The 14,754-nt window shown below is 42.3% G+C and overlaps 1 pseudogene; it reads left to right on the top strand.

Moving 5' to 3' along the window:
• The first annotated feature begins 360 nt into the window (after nucleotides 1-360).
• LOC116758312 lies at nucleotides 361-14,104 on the top strand (annotated as a pseudogene).
• The last annotated feature ends 650 nt before the right edge of the window (nucleotides 14,105-14,754 follow it).

Raw genomic sequence — 14,754 nt, 5'->3', positions numbered from 1 at the left:
TGGACTTCACTAGCTCTGCTGCTCTTTAGATTTATCTCATCTCTGAACTGCCTTGGTATGAAGAATTCTCTGGGAACTCTCCTTCCATTCTGATTGGTCAGGCCTTTGCTTGGGGGTATTTGGTGGCTCAGTTCAGGGGTTGAGATCCCCTCCCCCACCTCCCTGCCTTTGCCCACACGGTTTCTTTCCTCCATCTGCATTACCTTTCTTCCCAACTCAGAGATGATGCTTGAGCAGTGCCCAGCTCAGGGTGCCCGCTTTGTTTTTTTTCTTCTACTCAGTACATAACATAGCTCAGATACCCCCTTCCTTGATGAAGTCTCTCTAACTGGGCCACCACAGCTCCGTGTCCTGGCCCCCATGGTAGCCCTTATCGTGGTGTTTGATGCTACTGCCCTTGCCCGCACGGACTGTGACGTCCTCGAGGCACACATCAAGCCTCACTGCTCTGTGGCAAGGTGCCTGGCACCAAGTGGCTGTTCGTGACTGTGTGGAATAAGGGAATAAAAGCGCACCACCCCTGGTGGCACAGTGGTTAGGAATCCACCTGCCAATGCAGGGGACACGGGTTCGAGCCCTGGTCTGGGAAGATCCCACATGCCGTGGAGCAACTAAGCCCGCGAGCCACGACTACTGAGCCTGTGTGCTGCAACTACCGAAGCTTGCGTGCCTAGAGCCTGTGTTCTGCAACAAGAGAAGCCACCGCAATGAGAAGCCCGCACACCGCAACAAAGAGTAGTCCCCGCTCACCCCAACTAGAGAAAGCCTGCGCGCAGCAATGAAGACCCAGTGCAGCCAAAAATAAATACAAATAAATAAGTAAATTTATTAAAAATAATAGCGCACTGCTCTGAGCAAGCTGACCTTACGCTGACGATCTGGAGCTGGCAGAATAAACACAAACCACCCTCCTCAGCTGCAAAACAGGAAAGCAACTTGGGGAGGTTTCCTCTGTTTCCCTTGTTGGAGCAGAGGATGCACATTTTTAGGGCTGAGCAGGTCCAAGCTGAAGGGTTTTACCTCACCAGCATATCCGTTTCCAGCATCTCTTTAAATGCAAGTTAGAGTCTCTCCCCAGGGATATCTGGCAGATTCCATTTCACTCTGAATAATTTTCATCCTCTTTAGGCAGAGAGGTGGGTATGGAATGAGGGCGTTACCTGGCTGCGTCTGAAGTCCTGGGTCTGCCCTCAAAGTTGTCTCATTTCCATTCCCTCCACCTCCCGCCTTCCCAGCTCTGAGAGGGGCCCACTCTTGGTGCCCCTTCCTGTGCGTACACAGAGGCAGAAATAAAACTGAGTAGGCCTCGCTCATTTAATCTCCACCACCACCTTTCCAGGTAGGTTTTACATCCCCACTTTCACAGCTGAGGAAGCTGAGACCCAGAGAACTTTGTTAACCTGCCCGAGTCACAGAGGCTAAGTGGCCGAGGTGCGATTCAAACTTCGGTCTAAATTAAGGGCTTCTCAGGGGCAGCTTCTGTGCTAAAGAATCTTTACAAGGATGAACCCATTTACTTCCTAGGAACCCTCAGGAAACCCCAGGAGACAGCTGGGTTAGCCCCATTTTGCAGTAAGATACAGAAACTGGGGCACAAGAGGGAAAGCAAAGCAGCTGTGCAAGGTCACAGGGCTACTAACCGGCTTGCCCTCATCGTGTCTGACTCAGGACTAGGTCTCTGTCTGTGCCTCTTCTTCCTCTGCCTGGTGTCTTCACTCAGGCAAAGGCAACAGCTGCATTCAGGTGGCTGGGCAGTGCATCTCAATGAGTATTTGGCCCAGTAGGAATGATGTGGGACAGCATGCAGCTGGTCACCAGGCCCCGCCAGGGGGGCTCTGTGGACTCGGAATCTTGCAAGCTGGAAATCTCTGTGGATAAGCCCTGTGGTTCTGCTCCAAGGGACGGGACACTCCTTCTCCCTGAGTAGCTCTAGAAGCTCTAGTGGAACAAGTGTTTCCTCCGTGGCTGTATCTCCAACATCCTGGTGCTTGGGAGGAAGGCCATTTAGGTTACTCTCCTGGATCCCAGCAGTGACTCCTAACCACGCTCCCAGAACCTCTCTCGCCTCCCTCCAGTCCACTCAGTGCACAATAGCCAGAATAATTAAAAAAAAATACAGGGTTTCCTGTTGGTGCAGTGGTTAAGAATCCGCCTGCCAATGCAGGGGACATGGGTTCGAGCCCTGGTCCAGGAAGATCCCACATGCCGTGGAGAAACTAAGCCCGTGTGCCACAACTACTGAGCCTGCGCTCTAGAGCCCGCGAGTCACTACTGAGCCCATGTGCTGCAACTACTGAAGCCCGCACGCCTAGAGCCTGTGCTCTGCAACAAGAGAAGCCACCGCAATGAGAAGCCCTCCTCACCGCAACAAAGAGTAGCCCCCGTTCGCCGCAACTAGAGAAAGCCCGCGCGCAGCAACGAAGACCCAACGCAGCCAAAAATAAATAAATTTATAAAAAAAAAAATACAGAGCTGAGGATGCCACTCACTCCCTGGAAATGCTATCATGGTTTCCCATTGCTCTTAAGAAATAGCCAAAATCCTTGCCTTGACCATCCCACGGGAGGGCCTGTCTCCCTCACTACGCTTCAGCCACCTTGATGTTTCGGTTTCTTGGTTTGCTCTTTTCCACCCTGGGATGTTTTGCTCTTCGTAGTCTTTTATTTTAAAATATTCTCTATGCTATGCCAGGCCCACCTCTTATCTTTTAAATCTTGTCTTTAGTGTCTGTTCCTCAGAGAACCACCCCTAACACCTGCAGAGCTCTACCATCTCCTCTCGTAGTTCTTCCCTTTCATGATATTTATCATCACGTATCATCAATTCTTTATTTAATGTAGGCAGCATTTCAGTGTTGATCCCTCACTGGTATGTAAGCTCCCGCGTGGGGCAGGGGCTTCCTGTCCCGGACTCCAGTACCTGATGCCGTGCAATATGTACATAGTAGACCAGTGACAGATATTTCCTGAATAAAGGATGTTAAGGAGTGAGTTATTCTTACCTTGGAAGCTATTTCCTGCAGACACCTGAATCTTCCAAGCCCGACTTTTGCAGACGCTCTTCCTGGAAACCTCTTTCAAATGAAGCTGTCCTTACACTCCGAACATCAACGGCTACGGGGAACACACAACTGCAACGAATTTCTGCTTGTAATTAAATTACAGCGAATGAAATAAGTGATACGTTGATCTTTCTCCCTGCTCACATATCTGGGTCTGTGTGTTGCATACTAATTTCTGGTCTAAATCAATTAAAGTCCTTTGGAAAAAAAGGACTGTCCTTTAGAACAGAAGTAAGAGAAATGTTTGGAGAATTGCGGAAGACAGCTGGGCTCTTGAAGAGAGATTGGAAGGGGCAGAAGGGAGGGAACTTTCAGGTCCCGTAGCTCTGCTTTCACCTGACGAGTGAAATCTGGGTTTTGAGACCTTAATCAACCTGGATTGTGGAAATGGACCTCACTGTGAATCGTCTCAGTCCTTAGGAGAAGCAAATAACAAGAAAACAACAGGATCTTAGGGATTTAGTCTAAACAATGAGCATCTCTGAGCTGCCCCATGGCTAATATGGCTTTAGGGCAGCTTTCTTCTTCTCCAGCTACAGTACCAGGTGGGGATAACTGATGTTGGTAATGAGGGTCTGGAGGCCTCATAACATCTCAGACACCTGGGGATGGCTTGACTGCTTTCAGACTGCTCTTACTCAGGCAGGAAAGTAAAATCTACATTAAGATTCATAAAAATTTTACATTTTCTCTTGCGAATTGCTGTCTCAGTCATTCAAGAAATCTGTGTTCAGTTTATATAAAAGGGGACCCAGACACAGTGTCTGTCCTTGAGATCTGTGTGTGGGGAAGAAAGTAGCAAGTGCTCTAGACAAGGCATAATTATTGGTTTGGAGGTGCTGTAATAAAACATACGTCACCTGCTACTGTATATGTACATCTCTTGTGGTAGCGGGGCTTTATTGGGTTGTATCCTGATAAAAGTAGTCAAGTTAATCTACAGAAAAAAAATCCTGCATGTCAAGTGAGAGCTCTCTGAAAATATTCTCACTGTCGATCACCAGTGGAAGAGGCAGGGTTCTCAGACAGGAAAGTGAACCTTGGAAAGCATTAGGTAGGAAGGATGGAGAACTCCTGTTTTTCTCAGGGCCTCCCTTGGTTCTACTTTTAAGGCCTTAAGATGTCTAGACTCACCTGTGGTAACTTACCCTGTGTCAGGTATTGGGCTAAATTTCTTTATATAGGAATCCCAGCCCTACAATGGAAGGAGTGATTATCTCCAGTTTTACAGAAAGGGAGACTGAGACTCTGAGAGAGTAGAGTTTTATAACTAGTAAAGGAGATGGTCTTGGGATCCAATACAAGGTCTGTGTGAACATACAGCTTGCACTTTTACCCATGGAGCTATGATGTATTCTGGATGGTGAGTTTGAAGCAGTGATGTGTTGATAACTGTTTAACAACTAGCTCTGAAAAATAGATAAACAATAGATAAACAAAATAGATAAACAATGCTCTGCTATTTGCTGATTTCTGTGGTGTAAATACTCCCACCATGGCTGATTTCAAGCTACCAACATGAAGGTGCTCACTGAACAGGGAGGTGGGAAGAGATACGCACAGCTGAGCCGACTAAGGCACACCTCTGAAGTCACGCACACGATCGAAACAAGCTAGAAGCTTCTACAGGGTGAAGCCTACAAGCTCCGGAGGAGAAAGCCTAGTACTGAGCTGAGTGAAGGCTTGAGAGCTAGTTTATTCACACATATTGCTCTCTTTCTTCTTTTGTTTTCCAGAAGATTTACTGAAGCTCTGAATGAACGCCTCTCCTTGCTCAGCTGTACCACAAAAAATTTAGGAAAGGGGGGAAGCCCCTCTCACCCACTCCACCAGTCTCCAGTGGTGGTGTCAGAAGACGCTTAGTGAGACATCCCCAAGGGCACAGGGAACCTTGGGTAGTAGGGCTATAGCTCTTCCTCCTCTCAGGAAAATCTTCCATTGATTATTTCAGGGAGATGGCATTTTTCCCCTAGAGAAGCTTTGAAATGTTCTCTGGGATAACTGAGCTCTAGTTCAGTTTTCCCTCATTGTCTGTGGACAGTGGTCAGGGATGCAATTCTTTCTCATGACTCCATGGATTCAGTTCATTCTTCCAGGCTTTCTGGTCAAGTCTTCTCTTTCCCATCCTCTACCTACCATTGCCTACATCAGTCACCATCTTTTCCAAACTCTTAGAGCACGTAGTGTTCGTCCAGTAAAACCAAGACTTTCTGAAGCTCCAAGCAAACGAAGGGTCCCAGAAAACAATAGTATTTTCTGGCTATCTGAGGGGTTACCATTTTTGGCATGAAAACATTATTTAAGCTAATTCTTTTGGACAGCAAACCATACTGAATAATTCTTTAATTGAAAATAATTTAACTTTATTTTCATGACATGGTGCAGAGGGAAGACCATTTGATGGAAAGATGAGAAAAGTTGTGTTTCCAGCTGAGTTCCACCACTAATGAGATGAGAGGCCTGAAAAGTCACTTTTCCTCCCTGGCCTCTGAGAAAATGGGGTTATTGGCTTAGATGTTCTTCAAGGTTCCTCCGAGGTCTTACATTCCATGATGTTCTGGTATTGCAGAGTTCCAGTAACGGGAAAGGGATGAGGCAAGTGCACTCAAGTTTCTATTAGATTTATATCTGATGATTTCTTACTAGCCACACAAATCAGTTACTACTGCTAAATCATGTTTACCATACAGATTTTAAAAAACATTCTAATTGATACTTAATTCTACTTGGTGAGCAAAATTCAAATTTTTGCACAGCAGCAGATTAGAAGTCAAAGATTTTCTTAATACTATTAAGTGGATTTTCTTCTTCATGAGTTGAGTCTGGCAAGGCTTTGATCATGGGCCTTGACAGAATGTTGGTATTTTTATGCCTTTTCGAAAGCCCCAGCTGTCTGAGACACTCTGTCCCTGTGGTCTCACAAATCTGACTTGATCACTCTGAATTTATTTCTCAGATAAAGCTACTGAGTGTGGGAGAGTTGCTTTTTCCTTTACATGAAGGTCACCAACTTCAATTTTGTGGTTTTCTATTTATTAGTTGATGCCACTGGCATGCAAAGTTTGGCTAGGCTGTTACTCTGCTTCCAAATCCTTCCATCATCTCTGACTTTCCAATGAATTCCCATCAGAGACTGTCCCGACAGTTCTGTTTTCTCCTCAAGCTTCACCCCATCCCATCCTTCTCAGCCAAGCAAGAGGCTGTACTTTTCTTCTCCATCTCAAAGCTCTTAAAGCACACAGTGATTTTCCTTTCCTCATTCATTCATTCATTCAAAATCTCTTGAATGTTCAATCGATATGAACTGGGCGTAGGCCTTCCCCCTCGAGGTACTTCCACTCTGATGGAGGGTTAGAAGGAATAAAAAAACCAATAAATGTGTATCTTACAAGTCTTTGAACACCAGAGGAGAAGCATTTACTTTGCTTGTATGGAAGAATCAGGAAAGTTCCCCAGAGAAAGTGATCTGTGAGTCGTGTCTGAGAGGGCGAGTCAGAGTTCAATGGGAGACAATTGGGTGACCAGCACTCCAGGTGGAGGGAACAATGTGTACAAGACCATAAAGGCATGAGATAGTGTGACATGATCATAGACAGAGTGAGAGAGGGCCTAGAAAGCAGGACATGTTGGAGCCGTGTTGGGAGAGGAGTTGGAAAAGCTGGTAGGAGCTCTATCATCTGGGGGGAAGAAGTGTCTTCCCTCATCTGTGCTCCTGGCACCACTCCCTTCTCCAGCATCTTGCTTCTAAGTTCTCCTTTTCTTTGGTATCTTATCTTTCAGCTCACAGAGAGGTGCAATTCTTATCTTTCTTACAAACACACACAAACACACACACACACACACCAACTTCACCCCACTCTGCTTTAAGCTTGCATCTCATAGTCCTTATACCTAGTTTCAAGTTCTTGAGAGAGCAGGTTGTCTCACTTTCTCTACTTCTTCACCTCTCATTCTCTCTACCTCATCGCAGTCTGGCTTGAGACAAAATAAGACGTGTACTTGGGCACATCATCCAATCCTAAAGTTGTAAATCTAAAGTCTATGAGTCAAATTTTTTTCTTCACCCCACTGTGAATTTTAAGGAATGCCATTTTATTTTCTTCCTTATTTATTTGCAGCTCAGGTAGGCTCAGTTCCTCTCTGAATATGTTTTAATTTACTTAAAACAAGTCTATCCTCTTTCCCCTGCACAATTACATAAAGCCAATGGCTCCTTTAATTCCAAGGCCATGGTGTTTCCCTGTTGATGCAAAGGCTGAAACAGCGATCCATCTTCTGGGGAGGGTGGCTGGGCTGTGGCAGGGCAGCCAGAGCATGGCAGCCCGAGCATTCCCTCAGAGCTTCTTGGAAGGAGCTTGGAAATTCGCAGTGAGTCACATGACTAGCCTCAGAGTGGCCAAGTTTCCAGAAAACAAATCGACACATATACAGAGACATAAGCCCATATGATTACAGTCGTGTTAAACTGCAAAATGCTGAAAATGATTTATTAATGCCAGCTTAGCTGACATAGAAGAGGAGCAGAGGAGTTACATCTTAACAGAGTGTCCACTTCCTAATTCAGGTTGTCATTTCTGGCTCATGGTTTGGCAGCAAAAGACCAAAGCATTTGTCACACTAAACCGAATTGTGGAGAAAGAATAGGTTAAATGTGCACAGTACTGGCCAACAAAAGGTGAAGGAGAGATGCTACTTAAGGAAACGGGATTCAGTGTGAAGTTCCTGTCAGAAGACGTGAAGTCCTATTACACAGTCCATCTGTTGCAGTTAGGAACTACCAATAGTGGTGAAGCCAGGATGGTATCTCAGAAGCAAGAAGAACTGCAGTCCTGCAGGCTGTGGAACAAAAACCACATTCACAAAAAGATAGACAAGATGAAAAGGCAGAGGGCTATGTACCAGATGAAGGAACAAGATAAAACCTCAGAAAAACAACTAAATGAAGTGGAGATAAGCAACCTTCCAGAAAAAAAATTCAGAATAATGATAGTGAAGATGATCCAGGACCTCGGAAAAAGAATGGAGGAAAAGATCGAGAAGATGCAAGAAATGATTAACAAAGACCTAGAAGAATTAAAGAACAAACAAACAGAGACGAACAATACAATAACTGAAATGAAGACTACATTAGAAGGAATCAATAGCAGAATAACTGAGGCAGAAGAACGGATAAGTGACCTGGAAGACAGAATGCTGGAATTCACTGCTGTGAAACAGAATAAAGAGAAAAGAATGAAAAGAAATGAAGACAGCCTAAGAGACCTCTGGGACAACACTAAATGCAACAACATTTGCATCATAGGGGTCTCAGAAGGAGAAGAGAGAGAGAAAGGACCCGAGAAAATATTTGAAGAGATTATAGTCGAAAACTTCCCTAACATGGGAAAGGAAACAGCCACCCAAGTCCAGGAAGTGCAGAGAGTCCCATAGAGGATAAACCCAAGGAGAAACACGCTGAGACACATAGTAATCAAATTGGCAAAAATTAAAGACAAAGAAAAATTACTGAAAGCAGCAAGGGAAAAATGACAAATAACATACAAGGGAACTCCCTAAGGTAAACAGCTGATTTCTCAGCAGAAACACTACAAGCCAGAAAGGAGTGGCATGATATACTTAAAGTGATGAAAGGGAAGGCCCTATAACCAAGATTACTCTACCCAGCAAGGATCTCATTCAGATTCGATGGAGAAATCAAAAGCTTTACAGACAAGGAAAAGCTAAGAGAATTCAGCACCACCAAACCAGCTCTACAACAAATGCTAAAGGAACTTTTCTAAGTGGGAAACACAAGAGAAGAAAAGGGCCTACAGAAACAAACCCAAAACAATTTAAAAAATGGTCATAGAAACATACATATCGATAATTACCTTAAACGTAAATGGATTAAATGCTCCAAACAAAAGACACAGGTTTGCTGAATGGATACAAAAAGAAGACCCATATATATGCTGTCTACAAGAGACCCATTTCAGACCTAGGGACACATTCAGACTGAAAGTGAGGGGATGGAAAAAGATATTCCATGCAAATGGAAATCAAAAGAAAGCTGGAGTAGCAATACTCATATCAGATAAAATAGACCTTTTTTTTTTTTTTTACATCTTTATTGGAGTATAATTGCTTTACAATGGTGTGTTAGTTTCTGCTTTATAACAAAGTGAATCAGTTATACATATACATATGTGCCCATATCTCTTCCCTCTTGCGTCTCCTTCCCACCCTCCCTATCCCACCCCTCCAGGTGGTCACAAAGCACCGAGCTGATCTCCCTGTGCTATGCAGCTGCTTCCCACTAGCTATCTACCTTACATTTGGTAGTGTATATATGTCCATGCCTCTCTCTCGCTTTGTCACAGCTTACCCTTCCCCCTCCCCAATAGACTTTAAAATAAAGAATGTTACAAGAGACAAGGAAGGACACTACATAATGATCAAGGGATCAATCCAAGAAGAAGATATAACAATTATAAATATATATGCACCCAACATAGGAGCACCTCAATATATAAGGCAACTGCTAACAGCTCTAAAAGAGGAAATCGACAGTAACACAAAAATAGTGGGGGACTTTAACACCTCACTTACACCAATGGACAGATCATCCAAAATGAAAATAAATAAGGAAATAGAAGCTTTAAATGACACAATAGACCAGAAAGGTTTAATTAATATTTATAGGACATTCCATCCCCAAACAGCAGACTACACTTTCTTCTCAAGTGCGCATGGAACATTCTCCAGGATAGATCACATCTTGGGTCACAAATCAAGCCTCAGTAAATTTAAGAAAATTGAAATCATATCAAGCATCTTTTCTGACCACAACACTATAAGATTAGAATTGAATTACAGGGGGAAAAATGTGAAAAACACAAACACATGGAGGCTAAAAAATACGTTACTAAATAACCAAGAGATCACTGAAGAAATCAAAGAGGAAATCAAAAAATACCTAGAGACAAATGACAATGAAAACAGGATGATCCAAAACCTATGAGATGCAGCAAAAACAGTTCTAAGAGGGAAGTTTATAGCTATACAAGCCTACCTCATGAAACAAGAAAAATCTCAAATAAAGAATCTAACCTTACACCTAAAGGAACTAGAGAAAGAAGAACAAACAACACCCAAAATTCGCATAAGGAAAGAAATCATAAAGATCAGAGCAGAAATAAATGAAATAGAAACAAAGAAAACGATAGCAAAGATCAATAAAACTAAAAGCTGGTTCTTTGAGAAGATAAACAAAATTGATAAACCATTAGCCAGACTCATCAAGAAAAAGAGGGAGAAGACTCAAATAAATAAAATTAGAAATGAAAAAGGAGAAGTTACAACAGACACCACAGAAATACAAAGCATCCTAAGAGACTACTATAAGCAACTCTATGCCAATAAAATGGACAACCTGGAAGAAATGGACAAATTCTTAGAAAGGTATAACCTTCCAACACTGAACCAGGAAGAAATAGAAAATATGAACAGACCAGTCACAAGTAATGAAATTGAAACTGTGATTAAAAAATCTTCCAACAAACAAAAGTCCAGGACCAGATGGCTTCACAGGTGAATTCTACCAAACATTTCGAGAAGAGCTAACACCCAACCTTCTCAAACTCTTCCAAAAAATTGCAGAGGAAGGAACACTCCCAAACTCATTCTATGAGGCCACCATCACCCTGATACCAAAACCAGACAAAGATACTACAAGAAAAGAAAGTTACAGACCAATATCACTGATGAATATAGATGCAAAAATCCTCAACAAAATACTAGCAAACAGAATTCAACAACACATTAAAAGGATCATACACCATGATCAAGTGGGATTTATCACAGGGATGCAAGGATTCTTCAATATATGCACATCAATCAATGTGATACACCATATTAACAAATTGAAGAAGAAAAACCATATGATCATCTCAATAGATGCAGAAAAAGCTTTGACAAAATTCAACACCCATTTATGATAAAAACTCTCCAGAAAGTGGGTATAGAGGGAACCTATGTCAACATAATAAAGGTCATATACGACAACCCACAGCAAACATCATTCTCAATGGTGAAAGACTGAAAACTTTTCCTCTGAGATCAGGAGCAAGACACGGATGTCCACTCTCACCACTATTATTCAACATAGTTTTGGAAGTCCTAGCCACGGCAATCAGAGAAGAAAAAGAAATAAAAGGAATCCAAATTGGAAAAGAAGAAGTAAAACTGTCACTGTTTGCAGATGACATGATACTATACATAGATAATCCTAAAGATGCCATCAGAGAACTACTAGAGCTAATCAATGAATTTGGTAAAAGTGCAGGATACGGGCTTCCCTGGTGGCATAGTGGTTGAGAGTCCGCCTGCCGATGCAGGGGACGCGGGTTCGTGCCCCGGTCCGGGAAGATCCCACATGCCGTGGAGCGGCTGGGTCGGTGAGCCATGGCCGCTGAGCCTGCGCGTCCGGAGCCTGTTGCCCCGCAACGGGAGAGGCCACAACAGTGAGAGGCCCGAGTACCGCAAAAAAAAAAAAAAAAAAAAAAAAAGTGCAGGATACAAAATTAGTGCACAGAAATCTCTTGCATTCCTATACACTAATGCTGAAAAATCTGAAAGTGAAATTAAGGAAACACTCCCATTTACCATTGCAACAAAAAAGAATAAAATACCTAGGAATAAACCTACCTAGGGAGACAAAAGACCTTTATGCAGAAAACTATAAGACACTGATGAAAGAAATTAAAGATGATACCAACAGATGGAGAGATATACCATGTTCTTGGATTGAAAGAATCAATATCGTGAAAATGACTATACTACCCAATGCAATCTACAGATTCAATGTAATCCCTATCAAATTACCAATGGCATTTTTTACGGAACTAGAGCAAAAAAATCTTAATATTTGTATGGAAACACAAAAGACCCCGAATCGTGAAAGCAGTCTTGAGGGAAAAAAACGGAGCTGGACGAATCAGACTCTGTGACTTCAGAGTATACTACAAAGCTACAGTAATCAGGACAATATGGTACTGGCAGAAAAACAGAAACATAGATCAATGGAACAACATAGAAAGCCCAGAGATAAACCCACGCATCTATGGTCAACTAATCTATGACAAAGGAGGCAAGGATATACAATGGAGAAAAGACAATCTCTTCAATAAGTGGTGCTGGGAAAACTGGACAGCTACATGTAAAGAATGAAATTAGAACACTCCCTAACACCATACACAAAAATAAACTCAAAATGCATTAGAGACCTAAATGTAAGACCGGACACTGTAAAACTCTTAGAGGAAAACATAGGAAGAACACTCTTTGACATAAATCACCGCAAGATCTTTTTTGATCCACCTCCTAGAGAAATGGAAATAAAAACAAAAATAAACAAATGGGACCTAGTGAAACTTCAAAGTTTTTGCACAGCAAAGGAAACCATAAACAAGGCGAAAAGACAACCCTCAGAATGGGAGTAAATATTTGCAAACAAATCAACAGACAAAGGATTATTCTCCAAAATATATAAACAGCTCATGTAGCTCAATATTAAAAAAACAAACAACCCAATCCAAAAATGGGCAGAAGACCTGAATAGACATTTCTCCAAAGAAGACGTACAGATGGCCAAGAAGCACATGAAAAGCTGCTCAGCATCATTAATTATTAGAGAAATGCAAATCAAAACTACAATGAGGTATCACCTCACACCAGTTAGAATGGGCATCATCAGAAAATCTACAAGCAACAAATGCTGGAGACGGTGCGGAGAAAAGGGAACCCTCTTGCACTGTTGGTGGAAATGTAAATTGATATAGCCACTATGGAGAACAGTATGGAGGTACCTTAAAAAACTAAAAATAGAATTACCATACAACCCAGCAATCCCTCTACTGGGCATATACCCAGAGAAAACCATAATTCAAAAAGACACATGCACCCCAATGTTCATTGCAGCACTATTTACAACAGTCAGGTCATGGAAGCAACCTAAATGTCCATCGACAGATGAATGGATAAAGAAGATGTGGTACATATATACAATGGAATATTACTCAGCCATAAAAGGGAGTGAAATTGGGTCATTTGTTGAGACATGGATGGATCTAGAGACAGTCAAACAGAGTGAAGTAAGTCAGAAAGAGAAAAACAAATATCGTATATTAGCACATATATGTGGAACCTAGAAAAATGGTACAGATGACGGGTTTGCAGGACAGAAATTGAGACACAGATGTAGAGGACAAACGTATGGACACCAAGGGGGAAAAGCAGCGGCGTGGTGGTGGTGGTGGTGTGATGAATTGGGCGATTGGGATTGACATGTATACACTGATGTGTATAAAATTGATGACTAATAAGAACTTGCTGTATAAAAAAAAGATTTTAAAAAAAATAATAAATTATAGAATAGTATCTCACTTTCATTCTACTACCTGGCCAGATTTCGGAGTGCCTGAACCACCAGTTTCATTTCTCAGTTTGAATCCTGAATACGGGACTGCAGTGATCCGCCGTAGTGCTGGCATCGGGCGGTCAGGCACATTTTCTCTGGTGGACATTTGTCTGGTTCTGATGGAAAAAGGAGACAATATTAACATTAAACAACTATTACTGAGTATGAGAAAATGCTGAATGGGGCTGACTCAGACACCAGATCAACTCAGATTTTCATACATGACTATAATAGAAGGAGTAAAGTTTCTAAAGGGAGATTCAGGTTTACAGAAATGGTGGAAAGAACTTTCTAACGAAGACGTTATGTCCTGTTTTTGATCAGTCACCATCCAAAATAATGAGTGAAAAATACAATGGCAACAGGATAGGCCTAGAAGAAGAAAAACTGACAGGCGACAGATATACAGGACTGTCCTCTGAAATGCAAGATACTCTGGAGGAAAACAGCGAGAGTGCTCTGCGCAAAGCACCTTCTGGGGGACAGGAAAGAGCACAGCTCAGAAGGTGTAGCAGATGAAGCAGAGGTTGAACGAGACCCAACGAAAAAAGGAAAAGACGGTTTTATTGGCAACCTATTCTCACTAAGATGGGGTTTGTGTCAGTCATTTTGGTTGGTGCTTTTGTTGGCTGGACACTGTTTTCTCAGCAAAACACCCTATAAATAACTAATTTTGCCCTGCAAGTTTCGGCACTGGCAGCTGACAGTGTTGGGTGAATCACGGGGTTTTTCATCTGTTAGCAAATTCCTCAGACCCCAGAAGGTGTGGTTGACTAGACACCCACAGAGAAGTGGGGTGTCCAGTACTCCCAGCACCCCAGGGCGCTGCTCACACTGTACCCACTCCCTAAAATCAAGACTTGAAAACTTCTTAAGATCTGGTACATTTTCAGCTGTATTCATACATGTTAAGTGTAATATTTCACCTGACCAGACTAAGAAGTCCTTTATCACAAGGATTTGTTTGTGGAGGCTATCTGGATTTTAACCTGCACTTGATATAAGCAATAAATATTGTGGTTTTATCGACATTATTACTGAAAAGAAAATGACCTTTAAATAATGCATGTAATGTATAATGTACTGTTGATGTGGGCATCAACATTATATCTTCTTAACCACTTCAGGGCAAATATATTTTATTAGTACCTATTTAATCTTACTTTTGTAGTTAAATGTACTTTTTAAAAGCTCAATTTGAAAAAAATCTGTTACCATAAAAAAATAATAAATTGTA

The sequence above is a fragment of the Phocoena sinus genome, chromosome 8 (genome assembly GCF_008692025.1).
Source record: "Phocoena sinus isolate mPhoSin1 chromosome 8, mPhoSin1.pri, whole genome shotgun sequence".
NCBI lineage: Eukaryota > Metazoa > Chordata > Mammalia > Artiodactyla > Phocoenidae > Phocoena > Phocoena sinus.
This window is presented reverse-complemented; position numbering and strand designations above follow the sequence as displayed.